General features: G+C 34.0%; 1 non-coding gene across 1 annotated transcript; it reads left to right on the forward strand.

Moving 5' to 3' along the window:
- Nucleotides 1-7,043: 7,043 nt before the first annotated feature.
- Nucleotides 7,044-7,148, forward strand: LOC124995180 (small nucleolar RNA U13). The gene has a single exon (XR_007110653.1). It is a non-coding gene; the product is annotated as a small nucleolar RNA U13 (small nucleolar RNA).
- The last annotated feature ends 320 nt before the right edge of the window (nt 7,149-7,468 follow it).

Genomic DNA, 7,468 nt, shown 5'->3' on the forward strand with positions numbered 1-7,468 from the left:
GCTAGTAAAAGAATAGCTTATTTCATTTGCTTAGAAGTAGCATGACTGAAACTGTATTTTTCAAATCTAATGAATGCAGTAAGACTTAAGATGACATCCTGAGACTGTACCAGTTTATAATACATATTCCACAAGTTAGGTTTAAAGTTGATATTTCAATTTTTAACTTTTTTTCTTACTGATTGAAAATCAGTGTGCAGCCCATTAACATTAGAAATTTAGCTCACTCCTGGTCAAGTGGGTAAGATTTTTCACAAGGATTCAAGTCAAATGTGTTATATATTTAACATAAATGTGTGTTCATCAGATTCAAATGTATTAGATTAGTGTACTTAAATATTATAAGAGAAAATGTCAGAGAACCTTTATAAAAGGAATACTTTCCTTCTGACTTGTTTTCTTGTTAATGCCAGTGTATTCAGACATGTATCAATAATAACTTATTCTACATACTGTAACTTTGGTGCTTTAACTCATTCACATGCAAGTATTTCTAATAAAATGTAATTTAAAACGCATATAGAACCCTTTAAATACTAGAATTAAAATGAAATTTAAAATATTTGGTCTATATTCATAATGTTTCATATTGAAAAAGATAATTTTTGATTTAAAAATGTTCACCATGATTCATAGTAGGTTAAAACTTATTTTTAAAATATACATTAGTTCACATAATAAAAAATTTACAATCCTGTTATTTTTCAGCATATACCGAAATGTTTAAACAATTGTATTTAATTTATTTAAGAAGGCCAGTATTCTATGTTCTAAAATCGATAAAATAAACTTATTTTCTAGATATGGTATTATACTCAATTTAGTTAAAAGTACTGAAATGAATGTCATAACAAGGTTGCTATTTATGTATTATTAGATAAAAATTATTTTAACAGTTGTCTTAGTCATGCATTTTAACTGCCAGAAATATGCAAAAATGTAATAGTATCCACCCTAGTGAATTTCAACACCTAGAAACATTCTGCATTCATTTATTCATTCATCTCTCATCAGTTTTTCAGTGAGTGCCTATAATGAGATGCACAATTGTGTCATGAAAAAAGCATCAAAACAAAGTTAGGCAATTGCTTTCTGTTTCAATCTCTGATCAATCATTTGGAAACATGGGAAATATGAGAGTTTAACTTTAGAGGTGAGGTGATGTATGTCAAAGGATGGGTCCACTGCAAGGTATGGGAGAGCCACTCTGGGAATTCAGTAGCAATTCTTCATCCTTCTAATTCATCTGTACAAAGGTTCATTATTGTCTCTTGACTTACTTTTACCCACATACAATGTATACCAAGTGACTTAGAGTTGGCAGCCTAGTTTCCCATAGAACAAAAATAAAGTCGTACTGATTTAACCAGTTGCATGAACCACATTAAAGAGACTGTTATTCAATTAAATAAAACATTTGCCTTTGAAGCAGTTAACAGACTTTTTCTACAGCAATTTGTCTCAGGCTACTCAGACAAGTGTTGGGATTTACAAGTTCTATTTTTGGAGACTGGTCATTCACATGCTCCTTCAAAATGAAGACACATCTAACTTCACATGGGATAAGCAATAATAAAACTTGTGTTATATATTCAATGGGGTGCCTGGTGGTGCTTTAATTCAACATATACTTACATATAGGAGTTTTACTTTGTGTGCTATCCTTCTTACTTAAATTATACCACTTAGCAGCCTGAAATTAGGTTTTTCTTCATTTATGTGTGATTACAAATATAAAACCAGGAAGTCACAACACTCAAAGGAAGAAATCCAATCTAGTCTTTCTCTGCTTTAAAATTTATGATGAAACTATCAACTGTTTTGGAGATCTTAGGACTTTCTTTACTTGTTAGGTTTTCAAAATTGAGCAGTATCTATATTTATTAAATGATTTTCACCATATCTCTTTGAAGTATCAGTCCTGAATTTTATGGTTATGAAGGATCAATCACCTGGTCAAGGAGATCATTTTATTTTATGTCTGCTATAGCTTTTGAATGTGGAAAGTGATGGTATTATTTGTAGAAAGTTTATTGGAATGAATATCCAACTTGCTTTTACAGGATCAATTTTCTTTGTAATTGCTACTGGCATTAACAGTCATCTTCGAATCTGCTCCTAGAAGCTGTCTGATGAATTGGTTAGTATGCAGAATAATCAAAAGAGCTACTGGAGATAATGACATTTCTTTACAGGGAATTGCTTGAGGAAGTTTTCCCTTTCAGCAAGTTGACAACCACATAGGGTTAGAAAGTTTAAAAGGGTTTCCCCTCCCTTTTCGGCCTAAGGCAACACTGTAAGCTCAGATGGGCTTTGTCCCTTGTAAGATGTTTGCTTTCTTCAGCAATTCTTAGTTTAATGGGCATAACAAGAACTGGCTTCTATTGTGTGAAACAGCAGCTCAGCATTTGCTCATGTTCTTACTTTTCTTGAGAAAAATCAGATTTTCTTGCACACAACAGTTAAAACAATTTCTTTTACCGTATTAGTTGGTGTTTTAGGAGCCTGGTGACAAGTAACAGGATTAAGATTTTCTTTCTCCTGCATTGACCTCAATTTCCTTTCACACATTCATATGAGCATAATTGACAGTATAAATAAATGGATGTTCTTTCAACTATTCTGTGTGAACCTAAATGACTCCTGTCTTTATCTATCTTTTCTTTGGCATTTGCTTTTCTGTTTTGCTTATTTTTTTTTTTTTGTCTAATTTGATGAAGAAATATGCCAAGGAATAAAATATAAGAATTACACAACAGCAAGCCTCAAAATATCCCAAGTAACATATTAGTTAGCATTCCTTCTTATCACCTGCAAATGGGAATTTGTTCCCTTCATCTTTTCTTTCCTATGCTGATTGGTGATCTATTGCCTGGGCTATCTCCATCCCCATATTTATCCCTCTTCTCATTTTTCAGCAACAAAATCAGGGTTTTTAGTGGTAAAACCTGTGTTGATTTGAGTGAAGAAAAATACTGAGGAAGCATACATTAAGAAGGGCAGAGTTTGTTGAAATGGCTTTGCCAGAGGCTGTCTGGTGACCAGCCATGCTTTGCCCTGCTTATTTGCTAAATATACTTGCCTATCATATCCATACAATTTTATGAACTATTCCTTGTCTATACAATACATTATATCTCATCTTAAGGTGTTTTTAGTTTGATTTACAGGTGTTTTGCCACCAGGAACCTTGATTGACGTGAATTCATATCTCTTTCATTGGGTCCTTTTCCTCTGTATACATTTAAACCATCCTTAATAAGCAAACCATTATTAGTTTGTTCTAAATAAATTGCAGTCAGCCACGCTTACCAAATTAACAGCCTAATTAACTGGATAGACTGATGTATGTTTATTACACAGATCTAGCTGAAAAGGAAAGTGTCAGGCTCTGTCCTTAGCCTTAGTAATTCTCGCTCTTCCTATCCCTCCTCTGCAAATTTATTTTCATGCGATCACATAAGTATTGCCCTTTCTAATAGCTTTCTTTATTTTATACTTATTAGACTTAGTTTTTGTGTGAATGAAGCACAATTAATCTCCCTTTTCCTGAAGTCTATTGCTTTTTATCATTCTTTATGCTTCACACAGTATTAGAGACAAACTTTCGAAATAGCCATTTCTGGATATATCTTGTCTAAATTCTTCAGTCACATTCCCCATGCCCCCACATCTTGTAGGATAATTTCCATGTCCTTTAGAATGAATTATAAGGATTTTCAAAACTGGAACCTTTTTATCCAGAGTCATTTCTAATGGCAGCATACAATCATGGGAGTGGGTACTGGGAATTGAACTCAGAGGCACTCTGCCACGGAGCTAAACCCCAGCCCTTTTTTACTATTTATTTATTTATTGGTACCAGGGATTGTACTCAGGGCCGCTTCCCTAGACCTTTTCTTCTGTATTTTATTTAGAAACAGCGTCTCACTGAGTTGCGTAGGGCCACACTAAATTGCTAAGGTTGGCTTCGAACTCTCAATTCTCCTGTCTCAGCCTCCCAAGCCGCTGGGATTAGAGGGGTGTGCCACTGTGCCTGGCTATTTTTTAACTGTGAGACAGGGTCTCTTATATTTCCTAGCCTGGCCCTGAACTTAGAATCCTCCTGAGTCAGCCTCCCAAATCACTGGGATTATAGCTGTGCAGCAGTGCACCCTAAAGGATCTTTGTGATATCACAGTATATATAGGGCAGGTTCCTCACCCTCTTCATGCTATTTATCATTTCTTAAATCTCCATGACTACTGTATCTCAGCATATCAGCATTCATTAGACTGTACTAATAATCATGTAGTCATTTTTATGTCTCCCTTCTGACTACTCTCAACTCTGGAGAACAAACTTAATAAATATACATTAGAAAAACCAAAAGATAAATACCAAATCAGCAATAGAACAGGTTTTGATTTTTAAAAAGTGCACATTTGTTTAAATTTAATTGTAATTGGTAAAAATAATTATTCAATTAAAATACCCATTTCTTACAGGTGGTATGTGTATTTTAACATGTCCACAGTTACATCTTTAATTCTTTTCAATTTTATGAAATATGTTGATTTTAATATCATTTCAAGAACTAGTCACCGTTATGTTGCTGGGAAGTACCTCACAGCAATAACCAAATGCAGTTGCCAGGTATTGACATTCTGATCGAATGTAGCACCTTTTATGACAGTACTAATGGGAAATGGGACTCATGAAAAACAAGACCTGAGTTCATTTAGCTGGGGAATATTCTGTAGCCAGATGAAAAAGAAAAAAAATCCCATTACATTCATGGACTTCTGAACATGTTATGACAGAAAATAATTGAATTTCTTGAAACAAAGTCACTTCAGTTTTATCCATTATCTATAAAACTGAAGCCTATTGCTTTTTATCATTTTTCATATGGTTAACCTATAGAATTCACCTTGAAATTACTGAAATATTTGACTATAAGTATAAAATATAACTTTTCAAAAATTCTTAATTAAGGACTTATAGTGATAGGATTTTTTAATATGAATATATTGAGAATATCTAGAAAAGAATGGATAACGTGGGATTCAAAATCATATTTTTGTTCAAAATATTAAAAATTGCTATTTTGGCTAGTTACAAAACAAACAAACAATAATATATTATCTTGCAGCATACAGTCATAAAGCTATAAATCAAAGCTTCATGAGCCAATATTCCTTTTTCCTTTTCCAAGTTTAACACTACTATAGCCTAGATAATCATTAAACAGACATTTATTGGCCAACAAAAAATGCTTGGTGCTGGAGATACAGCAGTGAACAGATACAAACATTTCCCCCCAATAATTATTACATCCATTTCCAAACACTAATATTAAGTAAATCACTAATAATATGTTCACCGACAGAACCAATGCTAGGATATAACCAAGGATGTAAAAGTGCAAAACATACTTGGATGGCCTACTCTTGCCCTGCAGAACCTAAAATATACATGATGTTCAGGTGAATGCGGTGAGAAGGCAAAGAACAAGGATCACATATCCTAAAGACCCTTGGAGGGAAGAGTTGGATGACTGTGTGTCCATACAAGTTGGACAGCAGTGGGAGACCCAGCTGGAGAGAAGGACAGGAAGAGACCATGCAGTGGTGGGTTAAGCTTATCAAGAGCATGCATAGTTCATCCCAGGAGCAATGAGATGCTATTGAAAGGCGATGTTGTTCTTTTGCTGTTTTTATTGTGGGGAATCTGATGTAGTAAACTTGAATTGTGAAAACATGTTTGGTTACTGAATAAGGAAATATTAAGGAAGAAGTTTAGAGAAGACCCAGGAGGGTCCCATCTTTCATGAGTTGCTGTAGTTACAATCTGCAGTCCTGTTCTCTCAGAACATTTTTTTAGTATTTGACCACATGAAATATCACATTGATATAATACTTACCTTTACGCATTCTTTCTTTCTTTTGATAGACACAAGGATAACACCTAGGAATCTGTATCTTACTGCCAAATTTAGAGTTGAGAGTCATATCGGAGAATGTTTTCTGGATCGTATTGGTAGATCCCAAACCTATAGAAAGTAGATAAGGTTACCAGATGCTAAATTGTACAATTACTTCAGAATTGAAAATTAATATAATTTTTGTGGGTTTTAAAGGCCAATATGTTTACCTGTTGTAGCAATGGCTTGTTCTGAGAGATGGATTATTATGCTGAGAATTTGCAAAAGCCAAGTATTTTTAAATTTTTGGCAAAATGCATTCATTGAACTGAGCTTTCTTTTACTACTGCATTTCTGCCCCTCCCCAGTATGGAGGTTCATTCTATTCAGTTGAGTTGTCTCTGCCCATTTTACCTTCTTCCAGGGAAACCCTGACCATAAGTACCAATGAGAAGATACTGAACAGGTAATTGCTGATTAATTATAGCTTCTTAAATATCATAAGGCAAATACTCTTTCTTAACCACTAAAAAATTGTAGTGGTACATCTTATTTAGATGTGTGTGTGTGCACATGTGTTTTCTTTTACTACATTTTAATTATTTTAGAATGTTCATATTCATTAATGTGAACATCCATAGAAGTGATTATTAAAGATAACCAAAACCAAAAGACTAGGGGAAATACAACTAATCATGTTAACATTTAATAGAATGATGCGAACAAATTTTGTAAAAAGCCAATTAAATAGTTTGATATGGAACATTTATTGAATTAGAGAGGAGACAGTGAATGTCAAAGTACAAACCAAAAAATAAAAAAAATAAAAAACATTCTGGGATTAAATCATTTCACTGCTCTCTAAGACAGTGAACCATCCATTCTTTTGGGGGAAAAAAAAAAAAAAGACAACCAAAAAAAACCCCCACTCATTCGAGTAGGCTAGTGAGTTCCTGTGTTGTTCAACACTGGAACTCATTTTTTCCTTCAGAAACACCGTGCAGAGGCAGGCTATGTCAGATTCTTGCTATGAAAGGAACTAAAATGGACAAAGTCCCTGTTTTTACACCAGAGACTATTAACCACACAAAGAGAAATAAAATTGCACTAGTATTTCCCTAAAAAATAAGTTAAGTAGGTCCTTCCTTTCTGAGCATGGTGATTGGGTGTTCATTGGGTATTTAGAGGTAGATGTGGCTCTCTCTAAACCTTGTTACAACTGCAGCACATTACACTTCTGACGTGAAAAAAAAACAAATAAATAAAATAAGTTAAGTAATAAATAGAAACAAGATTTTTTTAAATGAAGAAGTTAGAGAAAATATTGTAGATAAAGTATAGATCGAGTTTAGATAGGACCTATGTTCCACTACAAGCACCCTTAGGTAGGAGGAGGATGGTGAGCACAGGATCTAAGAGAAGGCCATCGTCCCTGACCCTGAAGTCGGTGTGTGTCAAACATGACTAGACTAAGAGGAGCTTATAAAGGGGGAAGAAATGTCATCTAATATCCTAAAGAGTTATTACCTTAATCCCTTTGAAGTGGGTAGCCACATTCTGACA

Source organism: Sciurus carolinensis, chromosome 10 (genome assembly GCF_902686445.1).
Source record: "Sciurus carolinensis chromosome 10, mSciCar1.2, whole genome shotgun sequence".
Classification (NCBI taxonomy): Eukaryota; Metazoa; Chordata; class Mammalia; order Rodentia; family Sciuridae; genus Sciurus; species Sciurus carolinensis.